We start from the raw sequence: 19,328 nt of genomic DNA on the forward strand, positions 1-19,328 counted from the left end.
GCAACCCAAGCCTTGTGCTTGCTTGCAGAAAAAAAAAAAAATGGAGACACAAATAAGTAAATTTAATTAGGGATTGCACATGATGCGATTGAGCGATGCAGGCAAATTTACCCTGCCTTCCAGCGGGAGTGTTTTGTCCTGCTGGGTAACATTTCAAAGGCCCTGGTTCATGGGAACCATGTCTCCTTTCTGCCTAGACGCTCTTGCAAGCTGCTGTCAGGTGTAGAGATTTCATTTCAAATACCGAATGTTCTCCAGCTCCTGTAATAACCTGCAGCTGTTTGACCACTCGGTGCAAGAGGCTGAACGTTGTACATTGCCCTGGAGCTGCCTCAGACCAAAGCACAATATTTTCCGCTTCCAAGAATCAGTGAAGGGCCACCTATTAGTGGAATTTAAAATATTTTTCCAATTAAGTTCCAGACCTACAGAGTCAGTTTTGAATGTGAGAAGAAAGGGCCAGCAAGTGAACGGAGTTGCTCTAAAAAAGCTGTTTCTTGAGATGACGGGAGTTCGATGTTTGCAGAGCCCTCCGCCCTCTTTCTGAATAAGGAAACACCTGCGTGAAGCGGGGGTGCAAAGCCCTCCCTCCCTCCAGGCACAATGAGAGAGAAAATGCTGTGGATTTTTCAGTGCTGTTATCCAACGGTCAAAAAGTGAGTGTCTAACTAATAAGCAGTGGAGATAGTGGGTGGATAAGCCATGTTTGTTGAATGAATGAATGAATAAATGAATGAATGAGTCAACATACTTGTTGAATGAGTCAACATACTTGTTGAATGAATGAATGAATGAATGAATGAATGAGTGAACACTGTACTTTTAAAAACATTTTAACTTTGCAAAACTCCATTAGTCTGAGTTCAAGTTGTTTTTTTTCCCTTAAAATTCTAAAAATACACACTTGGGAGGTTGTCACACCCCTCCAGGAAGGGCACCCAGAGACGGGTGAAGGGAGACGGGGCATATCTGTGACGGGCCGGGTCAGCTGACCCAAACCTGGCTTGGCGCTTAATGGAATCAGAGACATTCCGGCAGCATCGCATGTCCTTCTCTATCTGTACATTTTAGGAGCAGACAGTGGGCCCTGGTTTGCATGCGAGTGGGTGTGAACTGAGTCGCTTCAGTCGTGTCTGACTCTTTGTGACCCTGTGGACCATAGCCTCTGTCCATGGGATTCTCCAGGCAAGAATCCTGGAGTTGGGTTGCCACGCCCTCCTCCAGGGGATCTTCCCCACCCAGGGATCAAACCCAAGTCTCTTACATCTCCTGCATCAGGAGGCAAGTCCTTTACCACTTATTGCTTGGCTATTACTTTTTTTCTTTCTATCTTCTTTTTTTTTCCTTTTTAGATTGTTCAGGATTGACCATACTAGACTTGGTCATAATCCAAATACTTGTGTGAAGTGTGTGTATAGCACTAAATGCAAGACTAAATGGTATTTAAGTTGTGTTCCAGAAGGATATGTGGGTGATGATTACAGACTCTAGAATTAGGAAAAGAAATAATGAGTATGATTTTCATTGTCTTCTGTTATCTAGTCAACCCCTCTGGCTTGCTTTTCTTTCTGTCATAAAAATAGAATGGAAGCAAAATGTCAAGGTCTTGTTTTTGCCACTGAATTGTCATGTGTATCCATTTAAATTTTTTCCTCCCCAGAACCAAGAGGTCCCTGACTGAGGGGACCCTTGGGGCCTTGGATACAAGGTTACACAGGAGGGTTTGCACAGAGTTACTGCAGCTGACCCCTTCTCTCTCCTTGTCCCAAACCTGAGGACCTTACTCTGAAGATACCCTGAGATTGGTCGTGTTGTTATGTCCACAGGAAATGAGTTATGGGCCTGATAAAACCAACCTTGCTGAGGCTTCTCATGTGAGAGCTGGGTAGTATTTATCTGTGCTCTCTTTGTGCTGAGCAGCTTAGGGACATGTGGAATTGGAGTCTGCAGAGTTAGACACCAGGATCCCAAGAGCAAATGTCTTATGTCAGAGCTGTGGCTCAGAGGCGTCAGTAGAGTGTCTTTATCTTGTGCGTTTGCCCAAGAACTGAAGGGCCTTTCACAATATGTCTGTGTTCAGTCACTTAGTCGTGTCAGACTCTTTGCAACCCCATGACTGTAGCCCGCCAGGCTCCTCTGTCCATGGAACTTCCCAGGCAAGAATACTGGAGTGGCTTACCATTTCCTTCTTCAGGGGAATCTTCCCGACCCCGGGATAGAACCTGAATCTCCTGGGTTTCCTGCATTGCAGGTGTGTTGTTCACCCACTGAGCCATCGGGGAAGCCTCTGAGCCATTGGGCAACTGTGAAGGGAATGACAATTTGGGATCCTTGTGAGATACACTAAGAGTATACAGGAATGGAAGAGGGCGATGGAGAGGTGAAAGGGAACATTCCCTCATTTACTCTTCTGCACTGAACCCAATCTCACAGCCTCACCAGTCACGGGCCACGGCCTCCTGCATCAAAGCCGTGACACCCAGGAGTCTCCCAGGACCGCTCCTGATTAATGATTCTGCTGAATGGTCGACCCAACATGAACTTTTGCCTTTCTTTCTCTCTACACCTCTGACGTCCCTGAGCTTCTTTCCAATGAGATTACTAGCTTGAGGAACATGCCCATGAAACCAAACCACACTGCTATGCCTCTTCTTTTTTTTCAGTGCCTTTTTATTACAGACTTTTCTCTCCCAACACATTGAAGGGTGCGGGTGCTGAATGTACATGCAAAGTTGTCGGGACTGAGAAACATGATAAACCGTTAATGGATGTCCTTGTTTTGAATCTACAGTATCAGCAGATCTTTCTACTTAATTATGCCAAGAACAAAAAAAGAGTGAAATTCTGTGTATTCTAGCCTCTGTCACCCTGGCAGTGCCTCGCTTATGTCACTGCTGGGAGCTTGGATCGATGGCCAGTTCTCAAAGACTGTCCCTGAGCAGAACCAAGATGCTAAAGTATAGCTTTCAAATGTGGAGTTTCCTCTGCAGGACCTCAGGCTCATTCGTGCTCCAGCCCACGGGGGGAGTCACTTGCGAAAAGGCTGAGTGCCCGCAGCTGGCGGGGCTGAGCTGTTTCTGAAACTCGGAGCAGCTATGACTCACCCCTCCCACAGTCCGTTAACTTCTCTCTCCTCTTACGAGACCAGCTACCCTTCTCACTCTGACTCCTACTTATTTTCAAATTTGCTCAATAACCGTGACATTCAAACCCAACCTGCTCCATGTACAGGGTGCTGAGAAAACATACACAGGGAGCTGAGGGTCTTCAGAAAAATATAGTGACCAGAAAGGCAGGGCTCTCCTCTGCAACTCTGGGTAGTGAGAAAGAGGTGCTAAGAGGAGACTCCAGCACATTTTAGGACATGTGCCATCCTGCCCAGTCGAGTTAAAGGAATGTAGTCATCCTGACTGGTGATTTCAGGAAGTCACACCAGATGCCGAATTGAATTCACCAGTTCCTGTGTGATTAGGAACATGATACTTCGGTGCCCAAACCGGACTGAACTGGTGACAATATAGCTAAAATGGTTTCCTACCGTAAAGCAGTGATGCTCAAAGCTATTCTCCCCATGCTGCTTTCAGGTTCTGTTGCCAAAGTCTCAAAAGGACAATTTTTAAAACAGGAAAAAAACATTTTCAGAGAAGGTTCAGGTCTTTCTTCTGTGGCTCCAACTGCCAATACAATTAAAAAAAAAAAAAAAAGCAATGAACTGTAACTGGATTTAAGAGAAACTTTGAAGAAAGGGTTAAAAAAAAAAAACAACCCCATCAGTTTGGTGCAAAGCCACTGAAACCATGTAGCAAGTAGCACCAACCCCTCCCATCCTTCCATCAGGCACCATGAATTTAAAAGGTTCTTCAGTTGTGTAGCCATTTCTGAGTTTGCCTCCTAAGCTCATCTATGTTCACAGTCGATGGAATCCGAAAGCCTCAGAAACTTGGCAAAGAGGAAATATTCAACAGATTCACTTAGCAAATATTTGTTGCGTGTTAACCATGTTTCAGCACTGAGACATAGGGAATTACCATAACAATAATTGGCTTGGATATCAGCCCAGTAAAATTAACCACCGGACTATCAGTGGGGACCCCAGAGAAATGTATTCAGTGTATTCAAATGTATTAAAAATATAAGTGATTTTCTACATAGTAATATTTTTTTTCATATTTCTTTGCTTTAAAAGTTAGATCAACATGGGCTGTAACCTTTTACTTTGAGTTCTGACAATCTGTACACAACTCTCAGTGGAAGGCTCATCAGGGTGTCTATCCGGGTCGCTCAGTGGTAAAGAACCCGTCTGCCAATGCAGGAGACACAAAAGACATGGGTTCGATCCCTGGTTGGGATCCCTGGAGGAGGAAACAGCAACCCACTCCAGTATTCTTGCCTGGAGAACCCCATGGACAAAGGAGCCTGGCAGGCTACAGTCCATGGGGTCGCAAAGAGTTGGACACAACTGAGCATGCACACATGCCCTGGTTTAAACTTCATCCCTTCTGTCTCCTTATTGGTTTCTCCACCTTCAATGTTTTTTTTTAGCCATAGCATGTGGCATTCAAGCTCTTAGTTTCCTGACCAGCGGTCCAATCTGAACACCCTGCATTGGGAGCATGGAATCTTAGCCAATGCACCACCGGGAAGTCCTTTTAATCTTTTTTTCCCTCATTTCTTTTTTTACCTTTATTATATTCTTAAAGTCAAGTTTATAAAGGTATAGTATATAAAAACAAAACTCACTCCCTTAAGTACAGTTTGATGAGTTTTGACAAATGTATATGGTTGTGTAACCACCACCATAATCAAAATACAATAGATTTCCATCACCCCAAAAAGTTCTCAACCTTTTATAGCCAATCCCCTTTCCAGGTTTGGCAGTTACTAACAATTTTTCTCTCTATAGTTTTGCCTTTCAAAGAATACTATGAAAATAAGATAATATATAACCTTTGTATCTGGCCACTTTCACTTAACATAAACCTTTTGATTTCATCCGTGTTATGGTTATCAATATCTCAGTCCTTTTTAATGGCTGAGTAGTATTCCTCTGTGTGGATATATAGTGACACATTGTTTTATACATTCATCAGTTGGAGGACATTTTAGTTGTTTCCATTTTGATGATGCTATGAATAAAGCTCTAGAAACATTCAGAGATGGGTCTTTGTGTGAATACTTCTTCCTTCCTCCTATGTTAAATAAAAGCATAGGAATGAAGTTATGGGTCATATAGACAATGTATGTGGGTGTTTGGCTTTATAAAAATCTCTCAAACTGTATTTCAAAGTGGCTGTATAATTTTGTATATCAACCCGCAGTGAATAAAAGTTCCAATTGCTCTGCATCTTTATCCACCCTTAGTGTTGCCAGTCTTATAAATTATCTAGGATATCTTTGCCTAAGCTAAGGTCATAAAAACTATGTATAAAATTGATACTATTCCTTTCTTAAATGGTTGGTAAAATCCAAATCATCTGATCTGGAATTTCTTTGTGGAGAGGTTTTTAACTACAAATCCAATTTCTTTCATTCAGTTTCTTTAGTAGAAGGCTGTTCAGGTTATCTGTTTCTTCTTGAGTGGGCTTTAGTGGTTTGCATTTTTCAAGAGATGTCTATATCGAAACTATCAAGCTTACTGGCATAAAGTTGACCATGATATATCCTCATTATCATTTTAATATTTGTAGTGATGGCCCTCTTTCATTTGAAAAATTGCTCATTTGTGAATTTGTTGTACTTTTTTTGCCAATCTGGCTAGAGGTTTATCAATTTTATGGATCTTTTCAAGAAACAGCTTCTTGTTTTTACTTTATTTTCACCTGTTTTCTAGTATATTAATTTCTGTTTTTATTTTTATTATTTCTTTCCTTCTGCTTGCTTTGGGTTTAATTTGTTCTTGTTTTTTTAACTTTTTTAAGGTGAAAGTCTAGGTTAACAGTTCGAAACCTTTCTTCCTTTCTAATATAAGCATTTAATGTGATAAATTTCTATATAAGCCCTGCTTTAGCTGTAACCTAGAAATTTAATACGTGTGTCAATCAATTTTATTCAAATGATATTTTTAAATTTTCTTTGTAATTTCTTGTTTAACCATGGGTTATTTAGAAGGGTAATGATTAATATTCAATATTTGAAGGTTTTTTTCCTAGAAATATTTCTGTTATGACTTATGGTTTAATATCATGTGATCAGAAAACTTACTTTGTATGAACTACATTTCTCCTCAAAGCCACATTCTAAATGAAAAACATCTCTATGTATTGCTATGGAGTGGTCTCCAGAATACAGTGTGAATAAAGCAAGGTGGTGATATATCTCACATATGCTTTTAAATAGAAGGAAAGGCTACCCACTCCAGTATTCTGGCCTGGAGAATTCTATGGACTGTATAGTCCATGGGGTCGCAAAGAGTTGGACATGACTGAGTGACTTTCACTTTTAAACCACAAATAAATAAGCAAAATGATTCCCTATGGAATGGATTGAAGGAACCAGGTAGAGATGAAGGATAGAAACTAGAGTTCCCTGAAAACATTTTGTCTTGTAGATTTTCTTGGGAAGCATGATTATAAAGCAAAATTGAATAAAAGTAAGAGAAAAAGAAAAATACTCTTAAAAACAAAAGACTCCCAAAACTATACAGATGGGCAAAATTTCTAAGCAAATACAGTGCTTTGTATTTGCTTACAAAAATAAGCAAATGCTTCATGTGGACCTTCTTAAAAGAAGTATTGTGGCTAAAGTTGGCAAACTAGTTTTTCTCTGGGAGCAAATCATTCCTCTGCTAAAACCCTCCAAGAACCCTACTGCTTACCTGAACGAACACAATACACATTCACCCCCTCAGTGCTATCTGAGATGATTTTTTCTTTTTCTTTTCTTTCTTTTCTTTTTTTTTGAGATGATTTTTAAGTGATCCATGGATAGATGTTTTCTAAAATTTTAATTGTAACCCATTTGTTGTAAAGTATATTATTAGAAAAATAAAACTAGTATAACAAAATTGGTTTGGGGGTTATTATTGCTTAGGGCAAGATTAAGTAAAAAAGAGATATTTTAATATTTTTTAAATAAATAATAAGACAGAGGGCATGGATATGGCAAAATGTTAAAAAAAAAAAAGAGTGGGGAAAATACATTTGGCAATGGTGGCTGACAAGATGGAGTTCAAGTTTTCCACAGGGCACCCAGGGTACTTTCCTCTCCAACCTCATTTCTTGCCACTTCTTGCCCAGCATAGTATGCCTCAGCAACAAACACCAAATATCACTGATTTTCCACTCTCCAAAAGGTGTCTTGCCTTCCTAAGCCCACCTTTTTCTACTCACCTACTCTCTGAACTCCAAATTATCCCTTAAGGCAGCTCTCAGGCAGACCATACATCTTGATTTCCACCCTCACTGCGCTTATCTACAGTATCTGGGAACGGTCTCCATGTGTTAGTAACCCACAGGACTTTGAGCTCTCAGGGCAAGGACTATCTTATTTATCTTCGTATCCCCAGTGGCAACACAATGATTATTAGCTCACAAATGTCTTGCGTAAAACCTAGAGTGGGCATGGAATATGCTTAGTCATAAAACAGTAGTGCTTTTATTGAAATCTCTTCTCTGTGCAAGGCACAGCAATGGTCAATTGGAATCAAAGAACATGAATAAACTGTGCAGGGAGCTTATAGTGATCTCATTTAACCTTCAGAATGATTTTATGGGTTAGGAATTATTCTCTATCTTAACAGATGAGAAATCTGAAGCTGAGCAGCAGCAATATAGCATAATGGCTAGATGACTGATTTCCGCCATTCAAAAGCCTGCGTTCAAATCCATTTAATAGCCCTGAGTGGATTACTCAACTTCTCTAAATCTTGATTTCCTCTCCGATGAAATAGAATACTGATAACAATACCTATCTCTTAGGGTTATTTTCAGGATTAAAGGAGATAAGGTTGATAAGGCCACTTCAACAGTGCCTGGCCCACAGTATCTATTAAACCTGTGTATATATATATCACATTTATGAAACAGTATGTCACAATAAGTATAATATAATAAACACAAAGTCTGCCTCGAAAATAGAAGACATAAGTAAATTTTACCCAAAAATAATCGAAAAGCAACTTAAAACTTCACACATGTTTTGAAAGTACCATAGAAGATTTCCTTTATAATACACAATGAAATGTCTATGAATATCCTCCTTATCGAGCATACAACTTCCCAAAACACTACGGATCACAGCATTCAACCTCCTCCAATCTTTCTCTTTCCGTGTCTCAACCCCGTCCCCGCAAAGGAAAACAAAACTTTCTCTTCAAACACACCCCGTGCTGGTTCTTTCACTTTTTGCCCATCTCATTTCATCTGCCGAACCCGTTATCTCCTTTCCCCAAGTAACTTTAACCTTTCCATTGTAAATCAGTTTTGTTGTGAACTTAAAACTGGCCTAAAAAAAATTAACACTCTATATTTTTAAGAAATCTTCAGAGCCTTCTCAGTGTATATGCTGCATCATAACTCTTTAACATGGTCTGGGCAAAACAGACTAAATTATTCATCAGAGTAGTAACCTCCTGAAGGAGGAAATGGCAACCCACTCCAGTTTTCTTAGGCTTTCCAGGTGGCTCAAATGGGGAAGTGTCTGCCTGCAATGTAGGAGACCCGGGTTCCATCCCTGGGTTGGGAAGATGCCCTTGGAGAAGGAAATGTCAACCCACTCCAGAACTCTTGCCTGGAAAATTCCATGGACAGAGGAGCCTGATAGGCTCCAGTCCATGGGGTCGCAAAGAGTCGGACATGACTGAGGGATTTTTCTTTCACTTTCCAATTTTCTTGCCTCGAGAATCCCATGGACAGAGGAGCCTGGCGGGCTACAGTCAGTGGGGTTGCCAAGAGTCGGACATAACCGAATCAATTGAGCAGGCACACCTAACCTCTGCCCCATTCCACCAGCCTTAACTTTACTCCAATCTTTGGAGTAAGGTCAATACCAAGATGGCAAAGACAGACATCCTTGTTGGGCAGGACCTTATAAATACATATCCTTTTCTTTCCCTGTCTCATTAAGTTAGCCTCCCCCAATCCCATACTTAGTAATGGAGGATGTAGCAGCTCTCTCTGACACAAAAACCCCACGGTCTTCGCAAACTCTGTGAGGATAAAAGATGAAATTATTCAAAGCAGAACTGTCTCAAACTATAGTGATGGGGAACAGATCAGTGGCTGTGGGAAGTGAGCATGACTATGCAGATACAGCCCTGGGAACATTCTATGGTGGTAGAATTGTTCTGTATTCTCCCTGTGCTGCTGGTTACATGAATCTACATGTGTTAAAATTCATACAAAGTCCATCTACCTGTATGATGACTTTTTTTTTTTTTTAACCAAAGCTGTTTCAACACTTACAAATTTTCTCCTATGCAATGTGGATACAATTGAAATAATAGCCAGGACATGGATGCAACCTAGATGCCCATCAGCAGACGAGTGGATAAGAAAGCTGTGGTACATACACACCATGGAATATTACTCAGCCATTAAAAAGAATTCATTTGAATCAGTTCTAATGAGATGGATGAAACTGGATCTCATTATACAGAGTGAAGTAAGCCAGAAAGATAAAGACCAATACAGTATACTAACGCATATATATGGAATTTTAAAAGATGGTAACGATAACCCTATATGCAAAACAGAAAAAGAAACACAGATGTACAGAACAGACTTTTAGACTCTGTGGAAGAAGGCGAGGGTGGGATGTTCTGAGAGAACAGCATTGGAACAAGTATACTATCAAGGATGAAACAGATCACCAGCCCAGGTTGGATGCATGAGACGGGTGCTCAGGGCTGGTGCACTGGGAAGACCCAGAGGGATGGGATGGAGAGGGAGGCGGGAGTAGGGATCAGGAAGGGGAACACATGTAAATCCATGGCTGATTCATGTCAATGTATGGCAAAAACCACTACAATACTGTAAACTAATTAGCCTCCAACTAATAAAAATAAATGGGGGAAAAAAAAAAAAGAAATTGAGTCCAAAATTGTTATAAAGTGTAAGCTGCCTTTCCTCCTCTAACAGGGCTGTACCCAAGGGTCAGCCCTTGGTAAAGCTGTCACTTTTCTTTGTAAAGAAAGCTGAGCACCAAAGAATTGATGCTTTTGAACTGTGGTGATGGAGAAGACTCTTGAGAGTCCCTTGGACTGCAAGGAGATCCAACCAGTCCATCCTAAAGGAGATCAGTCCTGGGTGTTCATTGGAAGGATTGATGTTGAAGCTGAAACTCCGATATTTTGGCCACCTCATGCGAAGAGTTGACTCATTGGAAAAGACCCTGATGCTGGGAAAGATTGGGGGCAGGAGGAGAAGGGGATGACTGAGGATAAGATGGTTGGATGGCATCACTGACTCAATGGCCATGAGTTTGAGCAAGCTCCAGGAGATGGTGATGGACAGGGAGGCTTGGAGTGCTGCAGTCCACGGGGTCTCAAAGAGTTGGACACGACTTAGCGACTGAACAACAGCAACACATTTCCTTGACATGAGGTTTTGCTCTCAGCTGATGGCCAGAACAGAAAGGATCAAATAAACCCATCTCACCGCATGGAGGTGTTAATAACCAAGAATGATTGAATGGACTACAAATATCATTATTCATCTTGGGCAAAGAAGCTTTCACATCATTCAACTCATTTCTTGTAGTATGAGAGGCCTGCCCATTTCTGACTTCAGGACGTACAGAAAGAGGTCATTCCTTAAAAGTCTGCAGGATAGTGGGCTGTGTGCTGCGGGCACGGGAGCACAGGGACAGACTCTCTGTACTTTCTGCTCAGTTTGGCTGTGACCCTTCTAGGGTCAGTTGCTCAGTCGTGTCTGACTCTCTGTGACCCCATAGGCTGTAGCCCCCCAGGCTTCTCTGTCCACGGGATTCTCCAGGCGAGAATGCTGGAGCAGGTTGCCATTCCCTTCTCCAGCCTTTCTGCGACCCTATAACTGCTCGGAAAAAACAAAGCTGATTTTTTTTTTTTTTTTAAGTCCTCCAGGGGACTTCCCTGGTGGTCCACTGGTTGGGATTTCTCCTTCTAGTGCAGGGAGTATGGGTTCGATCCCTGGTCGAGGAGCTGAGATCCCATATGTCTTGTGGCCAAAAAAACAAAACATAAAATAAAAGTAATATTGTAAAAAATTCAATAAAGACTTTAAAAATGGTTCACATCAAAAAAAATCTTTAGCATAAAAAATAGAAAACATTTAAAAAGTCTTCCGAGCCTTCTTAGTATGTACTCTACAATTCTTCAAAACTGACTGTATTACTCATTAATAATGATAGTAACTAATACCGTATATATAATATTTATATATTATATTTAATAATTAATTAGTATTATAAACATGTTGAATAATACCTTTTATATTTTAAGTAGTATAATATTGAAGTTTAAGTTTTATAAATAATGATAGAATAACACACAAGAGTAGCAGCTAGTATTTTTCACCTCTTCTCATGTGACAAGCACTATTCTTAGTGTTCCCTGTGTACTGCTGTTATTTGGTCACTAACTCGTGTCCAACTCTTTGCGACCCCAGGAACTGTAGCCTGCCAGGCTCCTCTGCCCTCGCAAGAATACAGGAGTGGGTTGCCATTTCCTCCTCCAGGGGCTCTTCCTGACCCAGGGATTGAACCCACATCTACTGCATTGGCAAGCAGGTTCTTTATCACTGAACCACCCAGCAAGCAATGTGTTACCTTGTTTAATTCTCTAACAGTCCTAGCAGGTAGATATTATCTCAGTTTTACAGGTGAGGAAATGGAGGCAAATGAGATTAAAGCAACTTCCTGTGATAGACACAGAGATGTTGCACCCAAAGGCCCGGTCACGTTGCCCACCTTCAGGGAGCAGAGAGGTCAGCCTTCTGCCGTTAGCTCCTTCAGGGTCAGCCACAGGCGCGGAGCACGCCTGGCCCGTGAGCTTGCCCTTCCAAGACATCACGTACCAAACTTTAGCACAAGGTCGCTGTAAAAAGGCCTGGCCATTTCAGCCCATTGCCCAACATTGACAGTGGAGGTTGGTTGAGGCTATGTCAGACCTGCAGCTCACTTCCGTCCTTTCCTCCAGCCAGCCCTGCTTCTGCCCTGCCTTCATAAGTCCTGGTCCTTCATAAACATCCTACACCCCAATCTCCATCTCCGCATGGGCTTCCAGAGGACGCAACCTCCAGCACTCAGCAGGGGTCATGAAGCTGCTAAGTGGTGATGCCACTTGGCAGTCTGATGCTCCAAAGCACTATGAGATGCTGCTCCCAGATATAAAAACAAATGCAGAACGCTCTGAGAGAAATTGAACAAGGGCTGAAACTATTACTTAGAAAATCTGAAACTCTGTCTTTAATTTTTTGCTAGGTCACTTCAGTCATGTCTGTCTGAAGTCTTTGTGACCCTATATTGAGATAACATTTACATACCATAAAAATTCACCCTTCTCAAGTATACATGTGAATTGATTTTAGTATATTTTCAAAGCCATGCGACCATCGCCACTATCTAATTCGAGAACATTTCATCACCCCAAAAAGAAACCCTGTACCCTTGAGCAGTCACTCCCCATTTGTCTTCAGTTCTGGTCTTCCTGAACAATAATTACATTATTCATCTCTTCATGCCAGTGATGAGAATTTTCTACCATCATGCAAGGTACAAACTTTTCTAATTTCACTCTCTTTCAAAGTACCAAATTCCTAAACATGTTCAAATTCTTGTTTGGTAATCTCACTCTTGGGAATTTATTATTTAAAAGAAATTACAAGAAGATGGGGGGAAATCAGTTTACATAGTTTTTAAAACTGAAAAATTGGGAATAAGATGTGTTCATCACGGGATTTTGTTAATTAAATCATGGCTCATTAACGAAATGGAATATTATGCATCTGCTACAGACTAAATAGCAACAAGAAAAATGCCTGGTATAACATTAACCATAAAAGCAGAATATATATATATATATATATATAAAATTGCATCTACAGCTATGTGAAATATGTACACATGGATACAGATCTAAAGGAAGTGGACAAAAATGAAAACAGTTGCTGAGACAGGATGTGAAATTATTTTCATTCTCCTGAGTTCCTTTATTATTGTCCAAAGGTGGTGGTTGCAGTGAATAAGACTTGGAGGAAAATATGCATGTAATCTACTCTCACCAGTGAGACTTTGAATTCAGAAGGGGAGGTAAGCACTGCATACAATTCTTGTTAAGAGCAAAGGTTTTGGAGTCACAGGGACTTGGATTTTAATTCTGGCTCTGATGCTTCTGAGATGTGACTTTGGACAAGAACCTAACCTCTGTAAGACTCATTTTCCATGACTGTTAACAGGGGCTCATGGCACATCAACCCAACAGGTCTGCTCTGAAGATGCAGTGAGACAGTCACTTCGTGTCTGTTCAATCGCTACACTCCTGTCCAACTCTCTGTAGCCCGCCAGGCTCCTCTGCCCATGGGATTCTCCAGCCAAGAATACAGGAGAGAGTTCCCATGCCCTCCTCCAGGGGATCTTCCTGACTCAGGGATTGAACCCACATCTCCATGTCTCCTGCATTGCAGGCAGATTCTTTACTGCTGAGATGCTGGGTGCCACTTAACAAATGGTGGCTGCTGCTGCTTTTGCTGCATAGGTAATGGGGGCAAGAGCGATGGCCATGGTACTGACAAGAGACAGGAGTCAGAGAACAGAGATTTTTGCTTATGAAAATATTCCTAACACTGGGAAACTTGAATGGCAATGTCATTTTATACTGAACACACACGCAGAGGACTCCCCATTATTTCTATCCAACTCATTTCTCCAATTCAGACCCGGGGAGTGTTGCTTCAAAGGAGAGTTGGGGTTGCTGGCAGCACCTTTTTTCAGCAGGAGACCCAGAAACCTGTACCAACAAGATGCTCATTGGTGTCCTGGTTGAAAATTTTACCAAAGAAAATCAAGTTCTACTGAATTGGTGTGACTCATTTTATTAATGAATACGGCGCCTGCTGACTATTCCCATTGTTGTGACTGGGGATATCGTCTCCATTACTAACAAAGAGCCAGTGTGGCGGATGAAGCAAGCCCCACCCTTGTCTTTGTCTTTCCTCCCCGATGTGGATGAGCTGTCCTCTTCTTCCAGGCCCAAGCCTCCCTCGCACACAGGATGCCAGCCCAGACTTTCCTGCCCACTCAAGGGCTCTGGCAGGTCCTCTTACTCTTGCATCTGTTTGTCCTCTCTGCTCATCTAAACATGCTGTGGCATATCCCAGCTTCATAAAAGACCAAAATCCTTGCTCGATCCCACATCCTCTTCTGAGTTCACTGGATCTCTCGCCTGCCCTTTACCCCACAACTCCCTGAAAGAGAACAGCAGAATGTTGCAAATTATTGAAGCGATAACCAGCACAGGCTTCCCCGGTGGCTCAGGAGTAAAGAATCTTCCTACCAACGCAGGAGACGCAGGTTCAGTCCCTGGGCGGGGAAGATCCTTTGGAGTAGGAAATGGCAACCCACTCCAGGAATCTTGCCTGGAAATCCCATGGACAGAGGAGCTTGGTGGGCGACAGTCCGTGGGGCTGCAGAGAGTCGGACACGACTGAGTAGCTGAGCACACAATATAACTTGCACACAGTAAACTCTACGTATTTCATATGTATAATTTAATGATGTACAGTGGGCATATGATGTACCCACGAAACTCTCACTGCACTGAAAATAATAAACATATCACCCTCAAAAGTTGCCACACGCCTCTTTAAGATCCTTTCCCTTCCACCCCTGACTCCCCAGGCAACCACTGATTTGCTGTCACTCTGTGTTCATTGGCCACAATTTTTATAAATGAAATCATTCAATAGATACTCTTTTCTGTCTTTCTTCTTTCACGTACAATATTTGTGAGATTCATCCATGTTGCAGCATGTATAAAGGTTTCTATCCTTTTTATTGCTGAATATCATTTATTTGTACCCCAGGTTGTTTATCCATTTACCTGTTAATGGACACTAGGATTATTTCCAATCTGGGGCTATTACAAGTAAAGCTGCCGTAAAGAATGATGTACAAGTCTTTGTATAGAGATACGCTTTCATTTATCCTGGGTAAATACCTAGAATGGAATGTCTGGTTCAAAACAAATGCAAAATCGTTTCCAGGGTGTTTCTACAATTTCACATTCCCACCAGCAACAGAGCAGAGTCCCACATCCTAATCAACACTTGGGATGTAGTCAGATTTTATTTTATTTTTTTTACCATTCCAACAGTTGTGGTTTCTTACTGTGGTTTTAATTTGCATTTTCCTACTGACTAATGAAATGGAGCATCTTTTCATGTGCTTATTTGCCATCCAGAAACATTTTTTGGTGAAGCTCAGTTCAGTCGCTCAGTCGTGTCTGACTCTTTTTTTTTTTTTTTTTTGGTGAAGCATCTATTCAAATCTTTGCCCATGTTTTAAAATTGTTTTCTTATTGTTGAGTTTTGAGAGTTTGGGGTTTTTTAAAAAATATCCTGGTTGTATATTCTTTATTGGATGCAATTTACAAATATTTTAACCCAGTCTTTTCATTCTCTTGACAGCGTGGGTTTTTTGGAAAGGATTTCTTAGAAAGTTTGTTTTAAAAAATACTTTTATCTTTTCTTTTTTTTTCATGTGGAAGGTGGTTCTGAGGTGCCTACACTTGGATTTTTTTTTTAAACTTTTAATTTTGTATTGGGATATAGCCAATTAACAAACAATATTGTGACAGTTTCAGATGAACAGTGAATGGACCCAGCCATACCTACTCATGTATCCATTCTCCCCAAACTCCCTTCCCATCCAGGTGACCATACAACGCTGAACAGAGTTCTATGTGCTATACAGTAGGTCCTTGTCAGCTATCCACTTAAAACACAGCAGGGTGTTCATGTCCATCCCAAACTCCCCAACTATCCCTTCTCCCTTAACAGTGTCTTTTAAAAAGCAGAAATTTTAATTTTGATAAGGACAATTTATCAATTTTTATGCATAGTTCTTTTGGTGTTGTAGCTAAGAAATCTGTGCCGAATTCAATGTCATAGATGTTTCATCCTATGTTTTCTTCTAGTAGATTCATAGTTTTAGGTTTCATATTTGTCTATAATCCATTCAAGTTGATTTTGTATATTGTGTGGGATATTTAGATTAGTGAAGGACAGGGAAGCTTGGCATCCATGGGGTTGCAAAGAGTCATACACAACTGAGCAACTGAACAACATTTAGATTGAAGTCCTTTTTCTTTCTTCCTTTTTTTGTATCTAATCATTGTAGCACTATTGGCTAGATAGACCACCCTTTCTTCACAGAATTCCCTTTGCACCTTTGTTGAAAATCAATTGTCCATATGTATTTAGAAATACTTCTGGTATCTTCATTCTGCTCTATTATCAATTTGTCTATGTCTATGACACGGACTTCTCTGACTGTCCAGTGGTTAAGACCTTTGGACCATCGCCTTCCAATGCAGGGGTTACAGGTTCAGTCCCTGGTCAGGAGCTTAGTAAGATCCCATGTGCCTTGTGGCCAAAAAACCAAAACATAAAACAGAAGCAGTATTGTATCAATCCTTCTTAATTTGACATTGAATTAAAGTGACATTTAATTACCCTTAACTTGAAAATAATAAATGTGAAAGCACTCTTTTGATTCTTTATTATAAACATGTCTAAAACAAAATACACAGGAACTCCATTTAAATCAATTTTTTTTCATTTGGGACACAGCACAGAACAGTGATCCCTTTTTGTCCCACCCCTAACATTTAGACAAGAAATTATTTTATAATCTTGAAGGAAGGTCAAGGTGACCCCTGTTCCCCACCAAAGTCCAGCCATCCTAAACTGGATGGTACTCAAAAATAAATGTTACTCCAAATTCCATAGTCTTCCCTATATGAAGAAATGACCTGGGGTTAAAAAAAGAACTGCTGAAAGAATCTATCATTCTTAAACACTCTCGTTTATTTCTAACAAGGGAGCAAAGCAGAAATCAAGAAACAAAACATAACTCAGAATGCTGCAGCCAACTGTCTATTTTTTCACAATCTGCCCACTCCTTAAACAAACATGAAACGTTATAACTAGCTGTAGTCAGATACTACGGGAAGCAAAAAGACCAGAAGAAAAACCTCAAACATCCGGCCTTCATCTGTCTTCTGCATGAAATCTACTTGGCTCCGTGACTATAAATGTTTCCCTCTTAAGAAGTGAAAATCAGACATGATGTCATAGAATGACCAGGTCCACACTATATTTTTCAAAATTAGTATTTTTCTGATGAACACACGACCCACATATTGGTAAAACTATTATGTTTTATCAGAGGGGACCAAAACCAGAAATTCTATTTGTTTTAATATCAATAAATAATCAACAAGATGTGTATTGGTTTAAATGTGTGTATGTCCTTGTATCTTTTTTAAAAAATGCCTGTTAGCTGTATGTGGTAATAGTTACAGTGGTGTTGGGTCAGGGTAGATATAAAGCTTTTTCGGAATCTAGCATTTCTTTTGTTGCCCAAAGCAACAACTTAGGGGAAATAAAAGAACCCTGGTGAGAACACATCACAGTAAAAATGTACATTTTTCTCTCAAGTGTTGGTAGGAAGCAAATGAATGGGGCCTCTGACCTGGAACCAATTAGCCCTGAAGTTCAAATGGCAGCTTGGGGCAAAATGAAGGGTTTGGTGTCAATTAATCTGTTTTCTGGACTACATACACTGCAAAATGTTCATCCTGTTTTAAAAAATAATTAAAGGACCCTGAACTAAAATGTACTATGCCTCTAACTCTCTGCAGGACCCAAACTTGTGTATTAATGTCACTTCAGACTTTAGCATCCCAAGCTCACAGGCCCTTAAGTCTTAAACTTTTAGTCTACTTTAATGATTCTTACAAAGGTCCTCACTCTGATACTGAATGATAATGATGATACTAACAATGGCTGTCTCTTACATGCTCACTGTGGCAGGTCCTAAGCTAAACCTATGTTAAGTTCCTCATTATTGGAACAACCCTGTGTGTGTGCTCAGCATATATGTATATGCATTATATATATATGTATATGTACTATATATGTATAGTATACACCCATATATGCACATATGGTAGCATTCACACACACACACACGTAAGGTATACTAAGAGATTTCTTTTAAATAATTGACTTCTGTAATTGTGGGGGCTTGGCAAGTCTGAAATCTATAAGGTGGGTTGGAAACTTGGGTGGGAACTGATGTTTCAGTCTTGAGGCAGAACTTCTATTTCAGCAAAAACTCAGTTTTGCTTTTAAGGCCTTTCAAGTGATTGGATGAGTCTCCCCCTCCTACCCCCACCCATTATGGAGGGTTGTCTCCCACACAACTTGTAGATGTTAACCACAGCTCCAAAACAGCTTCCCAGCAACACCTAGATGAGTCTTGCTCATCTAAATAACTGGGTGCTATAGTTCAGCCAAGTTGACACATAAAATTGACCATCATATCCTGGAAAATCTTTGCTCAATATTGTGTTTTCATAACGTTGAAAATCGCAGCCCTCCATACAGATAGCCTTAGGTTGCCTATCTTCCTTTTTTTTTATGTTTCCCTTAGCACCTATTATCTTTAACCCATCACCCTATATCTTCTTATGTTTACTGTCTTTCTGTCCCTTGTAGAATGTAAGCTCCACAGCGCAGGGACGTGTGTGTGTTTTTCACTGATGTATCCTCAGCATCCCCACGAGTACCTGAAACACAGTGGGCCCTTGAGAAATCTTTGTGAGTGACTAAAGCGAGTATGAAGGTGGGCACTCAGTAAATACTTGCGTAATAAATGGAGGGTCTCATCCTGAAGTATTCTTGAACAGATTTTTGAAGGGTGGAAGGACAGTGGATTGTAGGGGAGAAAAAGGAAGAACTTCAGAGTTCACATCCATGAGATGGAAGAAGTAGTGAAGAAGCAGCATACACAGATCCAGGTGTGCCTTCCCTTTGCCCTGTTACTTTGCTGTGTGACTTTGGACAGATTATCTCATGCCTCTGGGCCTCAGAGTTTTCATCTGTAAACTGAGAATAACAATACTTAATACACAGGGTTGTTCTGATCTCCCCAGGCATCTCAGAGGTAAAGAATCCACCTGGCAATGCAGGAGAAGTAAGAGATGCAGGTTCGATCCCTAGGTCAGGAAGATCCCCTGGAGAAGGAAATGGCAACCCACTCCAGTATTCTTGCCTGGAGAAACCCATAGACAGAGGAGCCTAGAGGGCTACAGTCAATGGGGTCACAAAGCGTCAGACACAACTGAGTGC

At 40.9% G+C, this 19,328-nt stretch overlaps 1 long non-coding RNA gene across 1 annotated transcript; it reads left to right on the forward strand.

Moving 5' to 3' along the window:
- The first annotated feature begins 284 nt into the window (after positions 1-284).
- LOC133050599 (uncharacterized) lies at positions 285-17,482 on the forward strand. The gene is made up of 3 exons (XR_009691650.1): positions 285-656; positions 13,141-13,224; positions 17,014-17,482. It is a non-coding gene; the product is annotated as an uncharacterized LOC133050599 (long non-coding RNA).
- The last annotated feature ends 1,846 nt before the right edge of the window (positions 17,483-19,328 follow it).

Source organism: Dama dama, chromosome 32 (genome assembly GCF_033118175.1).
Source record: "Dama dama isolate Ldn47 chromosome 32, ASM3311817v1, whole genome shotgun sequence".
In the NCBI taxonomy this organism is placed as follows: domain Eukaryota; kingdom Metazoa; phylum Chordata; class Mammalia; order Artiodactyla; family Cervidae; genus Dama; species Dama dama.